A 21,052-nucleotide genomic window follows, 5' to 3' on the forward strand; every position below is an offset into this window, starting at 1 on the left:
ATATTATGCTAGCTTACCATATGTGGCTGTGGCTGTGTTCACATTGGTTGTGGTTATGCACTTTCACACAGGTGTATCTTACCCTGTGCTTTGACATGCCTGTAGAGCCTGCTATCTGTGCAGGTGCATGTGCATTCACATATAGGAGATGTAGGACAGTGTTGAGCCATTCTGCCTGTAGCCTGCACAGTGCTTTGTTACATGCCTAGCAGCTTGGTGTACTTACCTAGTGAGATGTAATGTTCAGATACTTGCCAGATGTACTGCTGGCAGGCCTCCCTTAACAGTCATATATGTCAGACAGAGCAGTGGGATGCTGTACAGATGTATGTCAATATCTAGTGGGTAGTAGGTGGCCATGGCACCTCTGTACCAGCAGTTATTATGTGTCAGGACAGACAGGGGTGTGTGAATGCATAACCTATGGGGGCAAATGTATACCAGTCGTTATGTGTTATACCCATCTACGTGGCTGTTAACATCCGTATTGTCAGGCTTAGTCCACATGCTTTGCACTAAAGGGTTCTGTTTATACCTCTGGACTGTGCACAGTGTGTCAGAATGTCCACATATATATTGGTCAGTATCTCTGCTGTAGTCCACAGGAGCATTACGTGCTAGCAGTGGTGCTGTACTATGATGTCCTTTTGATGTCTGTCAGTAGACAATGGCACACATATGAAAAGCAGATGTGACCTCCCATACACATCATGTCTACTAATGTACCTGCTATACATACCTGACATCCCCCTGTACTATGAATTTGGGACTATAGAGGCTGAGGTAGGGCTACACTCCATGTTCAGGACATATGGTGAAACTATATGCACATATAACTATCCAGATATCTATATAGAAAATTACACATGTACATATCAACAGATATAGATGGGTATGTATATGTACATAGATATACATATACCCACTCAGATATAAACATATACAGAGCAATAGATGTCTACACATATACAGATAGTGATGTATGGATCTCTACATATATATTGACAGTAGTAGGTATATCAGAATATATATATATATATATATATATATATATATATATATATATATATATATACATATATATATATATATATATATATATATATATATATATTTGTATATATGTATATATATATATATACATATGTACATACAAAGAGATGTACACATGGCCATATATATGTAGCACTATGTGTATGCAGACATATTTATGAGTATGAATGTGTATGTACATGTAGACATATATAGAAATATTATATGTACACAACCATATTCCTGTGATGAGTAAACGTCACAGTTGTGTATACCCTCCAACATGTATCTCACCATATCTGCTATGTGCACATTATGATAGAACAACATATGTGATGTAACAGTCATATTAATAACAAGGACTACACAATTTAGGAACTACAGGGAAATGTTCAATACTACTCATTATATGTATTGGCAGCTATACTGGTAAAGCAACAGCAGTCTTCACAGTAGTCATGGCGTAGTGGTTAGGTGCTGTGACTTCAGTGTAAAGTGTCCTTGGTTCAAGACCTTTATGGGCTGTTCATTTTGTTGCTAGGCAGGACAAGGGCTGTCAGATACAGAGTGGTTAAGGCAGTTTTGAGCAGCTTTAAGTGGGTTTGCTTGAAGCTAAGCGATGCTAAGCTATGAGTAAATGTATGGGCACTTACACAGTGTAGGTGGTGCTTACCAGTGTGCAAATCAGCTTATCTTTTATATTGCAGCAATGCTGATACTTGCTAAGCATAGCTTAGCCCTGGTAACCAGGCCACACAACCCAGTCTGATAACCTGTAATAAGTGTATGTAATGCCATCAACGATACATTCACCTATGTGTTGTCATTACAGTAGCAAGGGGTGTGAGTGTCATGTGTGGGACACAGACATATATGAGGCCTGTACAGCACTGTTATCCATGTGAATGTGTTACATACAGGTGCAGTAGCCCAGGGTATGTGCTGTCACACTGGCATGCAGTGTATCATGGCAGTACTACTGTTGACAGTGCTAACCCAGGCAAGAGCTGAGTGCTTAGTGTAGTACTGACAACAGGCACACCTGCAAGTATGACTGGACACTGAGGCCTCCCTGTTGTATCCCTGGTATGAGAGCTGTGTCACAGTATATACCCCTTACTGGTCTGTCAATGCACTCATGCTACTGCATAGCTTCCTGCCAAGCTGTTGACTGTCAGTCCCTGTACAGATGTTCAGATGGCAGGTATCCAGCTGGGATATGTACAGGCAACATGCACTTGTTTGACGCCCTACTATGCGTGTGGCATGTGCATGAGATGCATATCCCTGTAGTACCAATGTTGAGGTATACTATTGGTTGTTTCTCAGTCACGGCCAATGTGTGATGTTGGGTATGGCAGAGTGCCATCATGGGTTTCAGGGAGCACAATATCCAGTGGGGGATGTGGGTGCTGTGTACACTGTTATTACACCAAAGTACACCAGGTATATGTCCCATGTACCACGTTATGGTTACCACTGTCACCATCAATCATACAAGTAACTGTTACCACAATCCAAGCCAGTTATGCATGTGATGTGTGCAGCCTACCTGTAACACATTGGAGACACAGTCATGTTAGTTAGCAGCGATAGGCCATGGTATCTCAGATGTGTGCCTGGCTGTTATGTGTCTGTAAATGTGTATATAATGGTATGTCACACTATATATCAATCAAATACACCCACTACATCCCCCATTAGCATACTGTACATATCGGGGATGTTCTGCATGTACCATGTAACCTGGGACACACCTCACCCTAAACGTTGTGTGGCGTGTGCAATGTAAGCCACAGATGGCAGCATCACAACATAGCTTGGTAGGGGTCTAATCCCAGTGTTGCCAAGTAACAGTGTGCATGTATGTTGAGGGGTCTGCATCAGGTTGCAGGGTATACATGCCTCAGCGGACCACCTGTCCATGTGGCACAGGCAATAACTGGTTTAGTAACCTGTGAAATGTGTTCGACTGTACCCCAGATATGTCACAGCCATGGTGTCAGCACAGTGACATATCCCATTGTGGAATATGACTGCAGACCATCCTTGTGCTGACACATGTACACCTACAACACAGATGGATAAAATTATAGGGACTGCATTCAACCAGTGTTACTAACAGTTATAATGCATCATTGCTGGACAGCTACACTACCTGCCAAATATGCCTCACACTCTACTCCCTACATGTTACACTGCAGTACTGTGGTGCACTGTTGTACAGTCACCGTGTGCATCAGAACCATATCAGCCTGTCCCTGCATTGATGGTATGGATGACAGGGATGTGGCACAGGTATCATCATATGCGCATGGCATCCTATTGCTGACCCATGTACACCTACAACATAAATGGAAAACATTATATAGACCACAACCAACCAGTGTTACTAATTGCTATAATGCATCATTGCTGGATAGCTACACTATCTGACAAATATGCCTCACACTCTACTCCCTACAACATGTCACACTGCAGTACTGTGGTACACTGTTGTACAGTCACTGTGTGCATCAGAACCATATCAGCCTGTCCCTGCTTTGATGGTATGGATGACTGGGATGGGGCACAGGTACCATCATATGCACAGGGTGTAGTGTTGGTTTGCCAGAGGCTGAGGGTGGGCCATAAATTTGACACCATGTGTGTGGGTGAGGGGTGTACTGTGGGGAGCTGGGCAAGGTGATGTGGTGTGTGTAGGTATGAGGTTGCCCTAGGTGTGTTTGCATAGTGTGTGGGCATGCACGCACACAGTTATGTCATGTGACTGCCCTACACAGGTGTTTATGGACAGCTGCAGACCATACCTGGCAGGGTGTGCAGTTTACTGTGTCTGGCCATGGGCACGTGGACTGTGCCTGCCAGGTGTTCCATGGGCACATCCAGGTACAGGCCTCGGTGTGCTAGTCTCTCCTGCTGATGACATTTGTCCACTGGTACCAGGTCCCTCCTGGGACTGGCAAGGACCGCATGCATGTGGTCTGCTGTGGTGTGGTGTGGACAGCACACCACCCACACTGCCGGGGCTGCTACTGCCACTACGGGAGCCCCTTGGTGTCCTGGCACATCCATGTTGACTACCAGCTGTCGGCATTGCTGGCCTACATCCACGCGGCTGTCGATGCACTCTCATAACATGTTCAAGCATGGAAAGACCACTGTTGATGAGGGCCATCATCTCAACAGACAGTCTATCCATGAACTCAGTTAATCCATGGATGGCACCAGCCAGTTCATGGTCATTGTCATTTGAAGATGTGAGAGCAGCCCTCTGCAGCCTCAGACCCTGTCTGTGGTAATGTTCTATATGTGTCTGCACCACCATGACAGCCTGAAACATGCTTCTGCTGGTACCAGCTAAGTCACCTCTGCCAGGGGCATGATGCCCAGCGTCCCTACCACGAGCACCCTGGGACATTTGCCTATGTGGTGGCCTGCCGGACATCTGGCTATGCCTGCTGTGACCAGACACAGTAGGCATTGTTACCACATGTTCCTGGGTACTGCCACCGAATGCCAGCTGTCCTTCCGCTATGGCCACTTGTGATGTTGGTGCAGTGTAAGCTCCTGACAACCCCACCTGTGTCTCAAGATTATTATCATCAACTTCAGTGTCTGTCTGGACAACAACATCAGACTGCATGCAGGAGGGACCCTGACCCACCTCGCCACCTGTGGGCGAAAACAATAAACTCGCTTTAAAACCTGTACAGTATTGCCTAACAGTACACACACACACACACACACACGCACACACACACACACACACACACACACACACACACACACACACATACCTCCATAATACATACCTGTCCATGGCTTTACAGACAGTCCCACGTATATGTCTACGTGTTACCCATCCTGCATCATACTTGTTAACATACACACATTGATACCACTCATTAACATCACAGTCCTCAAAATTCCCACCCAAGTGGTCGCAACACAAGGCCTGTTGCTACTTTACCTATCTGACCTGCATGTAGTGGATTTACATGGCCTCACTGCTATCATTCGGTATGCACCCACTGTATGCCCAGAAATGGTGTGCATGGCCCCTATATGTGTGGGCTACAATTTTGTATCCATAATATATCGCAATGTGGTGTCATGTGTATGTAATGCCAGATATGCTGCTCCTTCAGCCTATCATGTGACAATTGCAATATTTTTATACACTCCCTGGTGTTAACTAGTACTTCCCCAATGCATTTGTAGAGCTGCATACGTGGATTGTAGGTGAAAATTGCAATATTTCTATACACTCCCTGGTGTTAACTAGTACTTCCCCAATGCATTTGTAGAGCTGCATACGTGGATTGTAGGTGAACTATCTGCTGACTGCGATACTAAGTGTTTACCTGGTGTCTACCTTCCCTCTGGATGCCTGTTCCATGCTACAGATGATATTATATTATTTTCTGTCCTGTGATTACACACATGACAGGTATTCCTGGTGTGTAATGTGGCATTCCATGTCCATGTACTGCATGGTCCGAAAGGGAGGTACAGCTGTATGAACACCACACAATCACACATGTGAATACATGGCCACACACACACACACACACACACACACACACACACACACACACACACACACACACACACATGCATCCTACATGCATCTACCTCCCTCCACTTCACCAGAGTGACCATGCAGGCAAACTAACTAACCACCAGGATGCACACACACACACACACACATACAGGTGAGGTTGCACAATGCTAGTACACACAGTCCTCCTATTACCCATCTGCCAACATGCAGAACATATGCTAAACAGCATGCAGTTCAGCTATAGTCAATCCATGCTAGCAACAGTATACATGTGTGTGATGCATGTGCTGTGTCACTAGGTGATGCCCCTTCCCCTGGATAACACTGCACCCATATACACAGTGGTGCTGTGCACCTGTTCTGCACCCTGCCATGTAGTGTGCACCACAACTCACAGGTGTACCACCCATTGCAGAATGTGTAGTACTGTGTCAGTTATGTCAGCTTTACTTCCCACATACCCTTGGTTTTTCAGCAACACATACCTGGGAAGATATGTGGACAGTTTTCATTGGTGAATGCTTGATGCCTGATGCCTGATTTACAGCTGTCAACATCAATAGACTATATACGACCACTGCAATACTCTTACACTGACAACCATCAAAGCATACCTTGGCTATAGGGGTGTACACACCTTTATTGATTTTACACACACATCATTGATCTGCCATGGGACCACATCATCACATATCTTAGCACTACACGAGCCCGATATGTGACATATATCCTGTAATTTCATATGCAGTGTCTATGGATTGTGTTAGGTGTGCGGCTGCTGACCGCAATGCATACACACACCATGTGGGCATATGTGTGCACACCCTTATCATGATGGTTTATTGCACCTCTTGTTGTGTGTACTACAGCAGTCACTGTTCCTGGCAGGGGTATAACTGCATGGGCCATCTGCATTTGCCAGTGTATGTTTAGTATCCCTACACATGTCCCCCTATTCTGCATGGTTGCAAGGTCTACTCCTGTGCACATCCCATGGTGTTCACACACTCCCGTCACTATTGCTGTATGGGTAGGGTTATGGCTGCTACAGGTCCTGAACCTGACTATGTGCAGATAGAGCCATTCCTACCATCCTTAGGATCCCTGCTGCAGTGCACTGGTGTGTCATGCTGAGACCCCCCCTCCTTCAGCTTTTATGCAGATGCATGACAAGTAAGCCCTACACATGTGTCACTTTGCAGTGTCCCATACACTGAACACCACATGTTGCAGCCTAGACCCAGGTGATAATGTGGGCTACTGTAATGCCTTATGTCACAGTGTATCTCTGCAGCAGTTGTCATTGTCCTTCAGGTATATACACTGGTGTTGCACTGTATATATGGGTGTTGTTCCGAACATGTCACTACTGTAGGCCATGACTACCACCAGTATGTTACTCCCTCTGGACACATTCCACAATGACAGGATGTTGATGACGCTAATCCGCCGTTTGAGGGTGATGACGACAACATCAGTAATGAAGGCGAGGAGATTCAAGATGAAGGCATAAGGCGTTCGGATCGTTTAAAGAATCAACAAGAAGTGAATAACCAGCAAGAATTTCACACAATAGGCACTAGACCTAAACAAACTTTTTTGGGACTTACAGCGGGCAAAAAACGGAGACTGTAATTGACATCAATGGTGGTATAACCGAAGCACAGACATCAATGGTACTTCCTGTTGGACCTCATGTCATTTTTCCCTTGGACAGTTCGGAACATCAATTCCATATTGTGAGTAAGTCCAACACAGACTTTTACATCATGCCTACTTGTAATACTGACAATTACATTGTACCAATTACTTCTTCAGACGATTATGTACCTATCACAAATGTGATACATGATAACAACAGTATGCATAAGTATGATAATAACAGTTGTTCATATATTCAATTGTCTCAAGATACAGATAATCATGAGCATGATAAAGTGTTATTAGAATTAAGCACGTATGAGTATAAAGAGGATGGCATCAGTGATGGTATACATATAGAAAGTAATACATTTAGTACAGAGCATACAACAGTACATCCCAGTGATCATAATCATTTAGTTAATTTTTACATAGATTATAATCCAGATAACTATATCACTGGGAATGACGACAGTATGCAACTACAAGAAGCAAATGTAGAAGCAAATTTGAATATAGATTTAATAGCAAATAACAATGAGCACTTTTTAAGTAACCCACAAATTATCATGAATGCAAAGCAAGATTATAAAATATATAATTATTCTTCCAAGCATATAACAGTAGAACATGCTGATTTATTCTCAAAAGGACTTAGTTATGTCCCATGTATTAAAGGCAATATGGTAGAATCTATATTAGACTTAAAGCTATTTGCAAGGAAATTGAATTTAAAAGCATATTTCAACAACAGTATTGAATGTCACAATCGGGTAGATGGAATGTTCACGAAACCAAGCCTATTCAATCCACCCATGAATGATGAAATTATGTACTTTGAAAGGAGAAGTGAATATGATATGAGAACATATTATAAAAAATATATACATAATAAACATGTCAATATCACAACAATTGAACAACAACTACTTAATGACATAAAAAATGATCCAAACTTCAGAATTATGAGGCCTGATAAAGGTAATGGTATAGTCATTATGGACTACACCGATTACAGTTTATATATGATTAACATGTTAATGAGTAAGACATATCTAGAAATTAGTAGAAATCAAGTGCATATAGCTTACAAAAGAATAGATAACATGTTAGAAGATATGCTATATCAAGGGGGTATCACTGAAAAAGAATATGAATTTTTAAGAAATGAACATCCCGTTATCAGTGGTATCTTCGGAATACCAAAAATACATAAAGGCCTTAATAATCTTGAATTCAGACCCATAGTAGATGGACAGAGAAGTGTAACATGCAATATAAGCATGTATTTGGATCATTTTTTTAAGGAAAGTATGAAATGTTTCAGTTACATAACCAAAGATTCATGGGATTTTTTGAGTAGACTTAATAAGATCTGTATGAAGAGAGAATATGTTTTTATAACAATAGATGTCGTTAACTTATTCACCACAATTCCTCATGATGTAGGTCTGTTATGGCTTGAAGAACAACTATATGGCACGAATCTTTATGAACAAGATCAAATTAACACATTAATAAATCTTATGGAAATAGTACTTAATAATAATTATATCTTTTTTGAAGGAAGTTATTTCCAACAAATAAGTGGAGTAGCCATGGGGGCACCTTGTGCCCCCATGTATGCAAACCTCATCATGAGTTATTGGGAACACAACTATCTATTCACAACAGAGTTTCGGGACCACCTTATTATGTATACCAGATATTTGGATGACATATTTATCATATGGGATAAAGATAAAAATAAAGATCTAAATACATTGGAAAAATTTCTAGAATATATTAATACCACAGTTAAATTTTTGAAATTCACCTATAATGTCCAAGAATATAAAATTAACTATTTGGATGTAGATATAACATATAACAAAGAAACAAACAATTTAAAAACACAAATACATAGGAAATCTACTTTTTCAAATCCGTACTTGCATTACGACAGCTGGCACCCTGGCCATCAGAAAAAAGCCATAGTTAAAGGGCAGATGGTCAGGGCTGCCAGAATGGTAAGTGAAGAAGTAGATTTCATCGAAGAAATGAAATACATCATGCAATTATTTATGAACAGGGGATACCCTGAACAATTTTGTGTCAAAATATTTAATGAAGTAATAAATAAAAGAAAAAATGGAACTTATATGGCAATATTAAAAACAGGTTCGTTAAATAAAATATCACTTGATAATGAAGATATATTGGATAAAGATGGTTATAACAACATCCCATTATATATTATTAAATTTGATGATAGTTCTAAAGATATAGAACATATCATTAGGAGAAATTGGGGATTCTTTATCAATGACAAAATAGGAAGACAAATATTTGATGGACCAATAAAATTTGTATATAAGAAGAGTCCTTCTTTCAAAAATATATTAGAAAATAAAATCGAGATATATAAAAGAGCAAAAGAAGGGAATTATAGATGTGGGACATGTAGCACATGTAGTCATATTTATGAGACAGGCACCAATGTCAGAGTTAATGAATGTAATATCAGGATACATGGACATTATAATTGTTTTACAACCAACGTGGTATACATAGCATTGTGTCAACAATGTAAAGCCTTTTACGTGGGAAAAACAAAAAGAAAATTTAGAGAACGAATTAAAGAACATTTATTAGATATTCAGCATCATAAAAATAGTAATGCTCTAGCAAGACATATTATAGATAATAACAATCATAAATTCAAATTTATGGTGGTCAATCAAATTAAACAGGATCCACAAGGAAGAATAACCATGTATCATTTAGATATGGAAGAACTAAAATGGCAGATTCAGCTCAATTCATGTATACCTCCTGGTATAAATGAATATATGACCATAATGCCATTATTAAAATTGAATAGAATATACAATAAATGATGTATGGTATTATACAAAACATTATATCACAATTATTATCATTTAAGTTATAAAGTTGGTTATACATAGTTTATATACATACATAATCATGAACACTAATAGTTCAGGATAACTTATATCATAATAGGTTAGTATAATCAATTTAATAAATATTCATTTGCATACTACAAACATATAAACATCAACTGTATTTGAATCAAATATGTATATTATATATCTCAATACTATAATATAGGGTATACTGGTTGTGTTTTTATATATACATATTAATTGCACATTTACATGTTCATTTTATTATTTAGATATTTTGTTACATACTGTATACATATAAGGGATATTTTGGCACAATATAGCTCTTAGTTAAGTATTAAACATAAGTATAGGCAGATATTATACAATACATTTTGGATACATTATTCATCAAATCAGTTTTTTCATATATGTATATACACAAATAAGTATCACATAGTTTAACTAAATAGATTGTTTAGGTACTTAATAATTAGTAGTTTTTAAGAATATTTAGTATAATACTTTAGAATATATATATATATGTATGAGTGTTAATATTGAATGAATTTGGTTGTATTTAAATAGTATGAATTTTTTATAAAATGCCATTTCCTTTTTAATAATTTTTGGCGGGAAATTAGGCTATTAATTGAGTGATTATTGAATAATTGGTGATGTATAAAATGAATGAGATGTGAAGACAGTTTGTATTCTGAAGAAGTTCGGAAGGACGAAACCTGGGTCAATAAAGCAGTGTTCGCATTGGAGTTTGTATTGTGGCTTTTTCGAGTTGGTCAGTACTTACAATTTTGGGTTCGGAGTCTGCTTCATCTCCTTATTGGCACTGGCTCACCTTGCTTTCTACATCAAATGACAGGATGTTAGTTATCATGCAGGTGTCTGACATACCGTTCCAATAGCCCATCATGGTCACCCCTGTGAGACCGTACATTTCACAGCAACAATACATAAACATGTACAGCATGCATTCAGGGTAGGTGTGTTAGATGTGTGCATGGAATATACCATCACCATTACATGCCCAGTGTTTTGGCAAGCATCTACATAAAACATACTCACCAGCTAAAGGCTGCTGCCTTGTTAGTATCTCAGAGGGACTTACATAAGAGGGTGAGAGATGTAATGTCAGTGGCCACACATGTGGCAGTTCTACAGGGTGGGTGCAGTGTTACCATACATCAGTGGTACATTCCAATGATATAACCACATCTGGACATTTGTTTATCACTACAATGCAGCAACACAATATATCTATGACATGTCAAATATGCCTGATCTACCTGTATCAATGCAGTTGTTTACACAACAGTGGTCTAGTGATGTGCCCTGTGTCCTTACCTGCATGCTCCTCGGCTGGTGTGTGGGTGACACCCACCTCCATGAAGAAGTCCAGTGGTTGTTAGCTGACCAGACTGGCAGGTGCCACGAGGCTGGCCAAGAGCTCCTCCACACGTGTCAAGGGGATGGATGGCATGGCCCCCCTGTGGTGAGGTGATCCCCCCAGACTGCAGCAGCACGCCAACAGGCATTGCGTAGCAGGTCAGTACAATGATGCCAGATCTGTCATAACTGCAGTTGTGCAGTCTGACATCATTGACCCTGTGGACTAGGTCATTTCACAGGGAGGTACATTCCTGCTGCTCATGTGCATGCCTGCCAAACAGCACTGGATAGTGATGGATCATGTGTGCTATGAACACCTCATTCTCCACATGGGAATAGATGGGCAACCCTGCATGTGCCATATTGGCTAAAAGATATAAACTGAACAACTCATACAGCAAGGTTACCACAGTTCATAATACACATCTCTGTCTCCCCCCAACATATCAGCCTCAACAAACTGTGCACACAACTCATTAGGTATGGCTACAGCTTATCTAGCAGTTGGACAGATATTGTATTGTACCACAACTTCTGCAATGTGATTGTAACCATGTCCCCTGTGTGGACACTATCATTGCTGGCCTGTTACAGACTATTCACCTGCATGCCATTGTCAGGACCACTATGGTTACATATATGCCAGTGGTATGGCTGCTTTGAGATTGCTGCATATCTGGCAGCCTGTGTTATTGGGGATATATATGCATGCTGTTGGACATGTAACGGGGATGTGTAAACTCTTACTACCAAAATATGTTCTATAACAGTGACACAATAACATGTATATGTTCAACTGGCCAGCAGATCCACTTCTCCAAACCCATCTTCCCATGATATCTGGCCATAACACATGTGTGTCCCAACCTGGGGCCTCCTCATGTACTGTTACAGCAATACCATCAGGTGTAACCAACCAGGGGATGTTGCCCACCCCCTCAGGTCACACACAGACATGTTCCTGTCCCCTGAGCTCAGATCTAGCATCTGTCCATACTGGGCTCCACAGACACATGAGGGATGTGCTACATCAGTCTGAGGCACCCAGTACACATTCACCAGGCCAACATGCTCCTTCTGCTCAGCTTTCATACCAAGCACCTTCAGGACATGGACTGCTATTGTGAGTAGCAGTGGGTGGTAGGCTTGTTCCCATTGTGCCCATATTGGGGCCCATGGGGTGTCCACATCACAGACCACACACATGATCCACGGTGTTTGCTCACCTCATGTGTCACATACCAGCCATGTAGACTGTCCTCTATATCTACCAGTCCTGACCATCTCCACTTGTGTACCTGACATAAGTCCCCATATTCCCATTGCATACTTCACAGATGGGGGCAAATGTGGTCCCAACAAGGGACTAACATGTGGCATACCTGTCCATGTTACATACACTGCCAGCTGTAGATATCTGTGTATTGTTATGTGTGGTGGTGCCTCACGCATAGCATGCATCACTGTGGTAGTAATATAGGGGACATGTCTTTACATACATATATGTTTGTGTGTGAGTTTGTATATATGTAGACATGTGTATATAGGTATATATCTATATATGTGTAGATATATGTGATGTATATATGTGTACATGTCTATGTCTACACATGGGTATATGTATATTTCTGGACATACATGCTGATATACATATATATCTTTATATATTATATATATATATATATATATATATATATATATATATATATATATATAATATATAAAGATATATATTATATATATATTATATATGTGACATATGTACACATATGCATACCTACATGTCGGGTACATTCAGACACCAGCTCCACAATCTCCCAACACCTTTCTGCACAGCTGCACTATTCTGCCTTGCTACAACATAGACAGGAGCCACATATGAACACGGCCCGACATTTGGGGGTATATGTAGGATCCGACTGCAGATAACCCTATTACACAACAATGGCATTCAGGCATGCTACATTACAGATTCACCTCAGTATCCTGCCAGTGGTGGGCCATGGCTCCCACATGCCCATCATAATGGCATTACTTCCACCACCAGCTATTGGTCATAAAATATGCATACTTCCCATTACACAACACACACTATGATGGCTTACATCTTGTCTGTCAGTGCTGACCTCCACAGTTGACGGCTATGGCCCACTACCCACAGGGACAGACACTATTGTCCATAGCAGTTGTTCAGTTGAACATCATCACAACAACACCTGATGGCACATATAAATCAATCCACGTCATCTATCCTATTATGATGGACCAGGTACTTCACATACCTGTTGTGGGAATGATGTCTTGTTGAATGACAGCTGGCTAAATGCCTTTGATGTAGGCTTTAATTTTGCAGAGAATTGTCTTTCTTTCTTTCTTTCTCTGTCTCTCTGTCTCTCTCTCTCTCTCTCTCCCCCTCTCTCTCCAGTAAATGGATTGAGCTGCCTTGCATAGATTGCAGGCTGACTTTAGTAGGTGATGCACATGATCAGGTGATGGCCTCTGCACCACTTGCTAACTACATGCAGCTTGCTGTGTATTACTTCCAATTACCACTGTCATGACAATCCCCTTCTATAAATCCCTACATCATGTGGGCGTGGTCCCTTTACCTTTCATGTGTGATGAACATCCTTCCTGTGTGTGGGCATCAGTGTTCCAGACAGCAGGTAGCAATACCTCTTACAGGAGAACCGATACACTCAGGCTGGCTACATATTTGTAGGAGGTTCCAGAACTACAGTCAGATTGTGAGTAGAGTTGCATTATGCTTTGTATAGTACTGGTGTTACAGGGTGTGTGTGTACATACTAGTTTACCTTGGAATGCAGTCTGTCTGCATAGCTTTCAACTGTGGGACTATATTCTTGGTGGCCAGAAGTGTGCCTATCATGTTTTGTCTGTCCACCACACAGGTCCTGTGTCAGATATTTCACTGGCAGTGTGTGTTGAGTGCTCTCAGTACATGGCTTTAATTCACAAAAAATAAATTAAAAATATATTATTTTAGATATTAATGTATTAATTATGGCATGAAATAATGTTTTTAATAGTTTTTTATGTTTTTATAAGTGTTATTGCTTGTAGTGCTTGTCTCTTTAATTTACAAATGATGTGATACATATGACTTATTTTAATGGTATTTAAGGAGGGGTTCTGTTATTGTGATTAACATCTGATGAAGTAGTGATACTACGAAAGTGCTTATGTCCTTATTTTTTGTGAATTAAAGACTGGTTCATCTACAAGCCTTGTTGTCGTTTCTGGGTCCACCTGCTGTGTTTTGTATGTGTTGAACATTTGTTTGGAAGGACCTTGGTGCTCACTGTGGTTGGTGGTCATTTTTATTTGTTTGTTACAAGGTTTTTATTGCACCGACCAGAGCAAGGAGATGGCTGAAGGCACTAATGATATAATTGAACTGGATTATACTCTCAGAAATAATGAAGTGGAAATGGAGCACACCACAGTAAGATTTTTTACTATGTTTGAGGGTCAGTCAAACCCTCTATTTTGTGTTAGTGATACTGACTGTGCCTCTTCTAATGTCCCTGTGAATATTGCTGCCTTTAAGACAAAAATTCGACTTATTGAAAGCAGCATGTTTAAATTAAGAAGACTGCAGTACCAAAATTTTCATTTAGAGGTTTGTCTACAAGAGAAAATAGTTCCAAGAGGACTGAGGGCTTTGTTAATGCCTGCACAAGGGAATGCCATACCACAATTGCTAAGTGAATGGCAAATGGTTAATTTAGAGTGTAGCTGCAAGTACATGCAGCTGTGTATTAAATATGCACAAACTGAGATTAATGAACTTTTTTGTCAGATAAAGGACTTATACAATGTTCTGCTGCATTATTTTGATAATGACCTAGTTGACAAGTATATTACAAAGGTCATTGATTCCGTTACAGCATATGAACGTAGACTGAGTCGTATCAAGCAGAAGAAATTATGCAGAGACAGAGCAGATTTTGCGCAAGGCAATGTCTTTATGTGGCCGAGAACTGTGCAAGATGATGTTAGTACTGTTCTTGTTGTTAGGAATCAATCTTCACCATTGAGCAGAAATACTGCTCCTCATGTGAGTGAGGCTTGTGATCCAGGAAGTGAAGTATCGTTGCAGCCAGCAAGCACTGAATCAGCTGACAGGCCAACTGTGTCTGTAGGAGCGAGGAGGCATACTTTTCAAGTTACAGCACAGGTGCATCAGTCTAATGCCCCTAGTAATGTTTCCAGGAGTATAGTGAAAACCATTACAGGCTCAATGTCAGCATCCAAGAATTCTGTTCATACTGCAGGCCCTTTCTTACAGGGGCAACGGAAGTTTCCCTTACCCATCAAGATGGTGGTGAGGGACACAGACAGGTCTCGTTCTCGGGGGAGAGCGAGAATGAAGAGGAAGCCAGAAGACGAGGCTATGGGTACACCAACTATCAAGAAGTTCCTGAACAAGGTATGAACAAACTTATTTGGAACTTGTCCAGCCATGTATTAACTGCTGCTGAGATCAGAGTATTATCTAAAGGATTAAAGTTTATCCACACTCAGAAGCAAGACTTCACAGATGCAGTTATTGACTTTAAATTGTTTATTAGAAATGTTTTATTGAAATTGTGTTTGAAAAATAGTGAATATAGTGACTGTTATAATGGTAGGAGACTGTTTAGCAAGCCTAGTGCGTTTATACCTAACCCTCATCCTTTAGTTACAGCTTTTGAGAAATTTTGTTTGGATGATTTTTACAGAATGTATAGTTCTGGCAATAGAACATATGGTAAGTCTAATATGTCTAAGGATGAATTTCAAGCTTTATATGGCCTACAAAACAACTGTCTTTTAACTATTAGACCCGCTGATAAGGGTGGGCCCATAGTAATTTTTGATACTGAGGTATATAATAAAGCAATGGAAAGTATGTAGGGTGATAAAAGCTTTAATACAAAAATGACTGTTGCACAAGTTGATGTTATGATTAAAGAAGTTAATAGCACTTTTTTAATGCTCTTAGATGGTTGTATTATTGACAGAGAGCGGTATAATTATCTGACAGTGTAGGAGCCTGCCCAAAATACATAAAGACTCCTCGAACCCACCATTTTGACCCATAGTAGCAGGGAGGAACTGGTGTACAGAGCCAGCCTCCATTTATGTGGAGAAGCAGTTAAGGATAGTATTGAACACATGCCCTAATATCTTGGGTTAAGGACAGTATTGAATACATGCCCTAATATCTTGGGTTAAGGACAGTATTGAATACATGCCCTAATATCTTGGGTTAAGGACAGTATTGAATACATGCCCTAATATCTTGGGTTAAGGACAGTATTGAATACATGCCCTAATATCTTGGGTTAAGGACAGTATTGAATACATGCCCTAATATCTTGGGTTAAGGACAGTATTGAACACATGCCCTAATATCTTGGGTTAAGGACAGTATTGAATACATGCCCTAATATCTTGGGTTAAGGACAGTATTGAATACATGCCCTAATATCTTGGGTTAAGGACAGTATTGAATACATGCCCTAATATCTTACGTGACACGCAACACTTTGTAAATGATTTGTATTCCTTTCTGATGTATGGAAAAAGGCCAATGTTGCATTCAGTGACACTTGATGTCACTTCTTTATTCACTGTCATCTCAAATGAGGAGGATTTATCCAGCACTAAGCAATTTTTGTCACAACACACAGATTTTGGCAGCATCAAGATAAGATCAATATGTCAATTATTGGAGTGTATTTTGAATAATAATGTATTTTTATTTAATGGGCATTATTACTGGCAAAGACCTGATGTAGCTATGGGCACTTCATGTGCCAATAGTTATACCAATGTCGTGATGAATGTCTGGGAACAAAAGTTTATATGTGAGGGACCATTTAAAGCACAGGTCATATTATATCGTAGGTTTGTGGACGACCTCTTCCTCATTTTGGATGGTACTGAATCTATGTTACATGATTTTATTAATTATTTGAATGAGATTACTTCTTATTTGAGGTTTTCATGTAATATATCCACTTCTTTTGTGGATTGTTTAGATGTTAGAGTATCTGTGATATTGATGGACATATTTATACAGAATTATATAAGAAGCCTTGCACTGCAATCATCTGTTGTATAAAGAAAGTATGCATCCACCACATGTCTTCAGAAGTGTGATCAGGAGTCAGACTTTCAGGGCTTCTAGATTAAGTGTGAGAGAATCTGACTTTAACATACAGACTGGACTACTGAAAGATGCATTAGTATCAAGGGGATACAAACATCATAAGATCAATGAAAACATTGAACAGGTAGTTAGGTTAAGAGATACTGGAGCCAGGCCTTATTTTGGAGAGAAGTATGAGAATAAAACTGGAAAAGAATTTGGTAGGAACAGTGGACTGAAAGTCTGTCTGTCCTACTCCAGAGATGTCAGACTTTACAAGGAAGTTATAAAGAAACCTTGGAGAGTTTTGACTACAGATAGTGATATCACTGACATAGTTGATGTAAGACCATCATTTGTTTATAAAAATATGTGTTCTCTTAAGAGACGGTTATGCTAATCCAAACAGAGACAGTTTAGTGTACATGGGGGGTGTACCTCAGCGTGTGGACATTGTCAAGCTTGTAAATATATAGATAGTAGTGGGGTGTTTAGTCACCCTGATCAGGGTATAATTTATAGGTTCAGTGTTCAAGCCTCATGCAATACTTTCCATGTTGTCTATTTGGCACACTGTATCACATGTAAAAAATTCTACATTGGTAAGATGGATAGAGCATTAAAGGACAGAATTAGGTAACACTACTACCACATAAGTAAGAATGATACAGTGACTGCTCCCTCTAAACATGCATCTGAGACTGATATAACACATTATTTTAAATTTTTAGTAATTGGACAAGTTATAGAAAGTAATAGAAAGGGAGATATTAGGAATCAAACAGAGCAGTTGCAGTCGAAATGGATAATTAGGATGGGGGTGGGGGGTGGGCATGGCCTCAATGATAGAGTTCCACTAGACCTAATCTCAAGGCTAGAGCCCTTAAGAGGAAATTAATTCTTTTAGGTAGTATGTTATGTATTAGTGCTTTAAAGTGCTGTTGGCACATGCTTTTATGTGTGTTTCTGTGAATGTTATTGCTTTAATGAATTATTTTAGATATTGATGTATTAATTATGGTATGAAATAATATTTTTAATAGTTTTTCATGTTTTTATAAGTGTTGTTGCTTATAGTGCTTGTCTCTTTAATTTAACAAATGATGTGATACATGTGACTTATTTTAATGGTATTTAAGGAGGGTTCTGTTGTTGTGATTTACATCTGATGAAGTAGTGATACTACGAAAACCCTATAGCCTTAGTTTGGACAGAGATATGGCTGTCATCATCATTACACAAGAACCAGTTTTAACTGCAGTATACACCTCTTACCTGGTATACCTGTGGAGGGAATGTTTGTTAACACTAACTAACTGTATGTACACATACTCCCAAATTCTGGGTTGTTGTTTTGCACATAGCTATCTGACTCTTTCTGCACAGACTCTGGCCATGTGTTGATCACATGCTGGTGTGCCGGGACATATCTAGAATATTGCCGTCTTCCACCTTTAGTGACTTGACACACACATATACATGCTTTCCTACACAGTTATATTATGTAGCACAGTCTGGGCGACAGTGACCAGTGATACTTTATTATTCAGAGAAACTGCAACACTCACAATTCCCTACAATACCAGATTGAACAGTACCAGTACAGGTTATAATGGTCTGTATTTCTCAGCACAGTGTTCGTATCCATCATACCTGTGGGAGCAAAGTTTGCTAGCACTACCTGACTGTTGCCACACAAAGTTCCAGATTACACATTGGTATTATGCACATACCTCTCACTCTGTTACTGTACACACTCTGGTCACAGCTTGACAACATGGGGGTGTAGATAGGACATACTTGAACTAGTACTCTCCTAACAGTTTTGGGGGTTGCTACAGTGACAGGTGTGTTCTTATGATGTTTGACAATCATTTGTATTCCCTGTTTGCAGGCTAAACATTTGGGATCATCCCTCAGACTTACCAGGGGAACAGGGAGACAGGTAGCAGATATGGGCACATATACTGGACATTCTGGCCTCATCTGTACAGTTGTGGGGTATGAATCTGTATGCAGCCCAATTCCATTCCCAGGATTCAGACCATGGCTGTGTCTGCTACAACTTAAACATTGTCCATCACAGTTGTGTCTGCTATATAGATATTGCTATGTATCTCCTGTCTGCTTTCTGTCTTATTAATCCCATGTGCTTTTGCATTCTGACCTTGTATTACAACACTCATACACAGATTTCCTAGACAGTTATATGTTGTTGGACAGTGTGGGCAACAGTGATGTGTATTACCTCATTATTCAGAGCAACTTCATATCATTCTTGTAATTCTGGGCACAGTGTTGGTATCTGACAGACCAGTGGGAAGAATGTTTATTAGCACTACCTGAATGTTCCCACACACAGTACCAGGTTCCACATTACTATTATGCACATAGATCTCACTCTGTTACTGTACACACTCTGACCACAGCTTGACAGGTTGGGGTGTAAATGGGACATATGTGGCTTCTTAGTCACATAAGTTATTAGAGAGTTGCTAGTGTGCCAGCTTTCTTCTCATAGCTGTGTGTCAATCAGTTGTATTCCCTGTTTGCTGCCTATACATCCGGGATCATCCCACTAATTTTCCAGGGGGACAGGTTGATAGGCAACAGATATGGGCCACTTTACTAGACATTCTGGGCATATCTGTACAGTTGTGGGGTATGATTCGGTATGCAGACTACTACCACTGGCAGGATGCGAACCGTGGCTGTGTGTGCTAAAAAAACAACAATTCACATCTCAGTTGTATGTGCTATTCAGTTTTTGTTGTCTGCATTTTCCCTGTTTACTGTCTATGTGTCTCTCAGTTGTACTAAATGGCCTCTGGGGATTACACCTGTCATACAGGCATTCCTACACATTCAATTTATGGTGCACGGTGGGGGTAACAGTGCTTAATACTACAGTACTATTACATGATTGCATATCTACATTACCATATGATACCAAGATATACACATACAGTCCAGCAGTTAGACCTGTTTTGTCAGGATATTACACTTTTATTGACTTACAAACAATATGAGACTCTTCCTGCCATATTTTCTAGTGTATGTAGTACTTGCCTTGAACAATACAGGTTTTATACAAGCAATTAATTTACTACTACTTTTATTTTTATTTCCTATGAAAGTAAATGCATGAGTATTACTGACCTGCCTCATGTCACAACTTCATCAGGCAACTGATGTGGGCCTCCTGGTACGTGGCCCACTTCACTGCAGCTGTGGGGGATATAAGAGGAATATTTAGCCATACCTATCCATGATATACCTGAGCTGGCAATTATTACACACATACGGGGGTGATACTTACACACAACTGAAAAATCCCCTGCCTCTCTAGCCTCCTGG

Source organism: Protopterus annectens, chromosome 10.part0, assembly GCF_019279795.1.
Source record: "Protopterus annectens isolate FY-2018-M chromosome 10.part0, PAN1.0, whole genome shotgun sequence".
Lineage (NCBI taxonomy): Eukaryota > Metazoa > Chordata > Ceratodontiformes > Protopteridae > Protopterus > Protopterus annectens.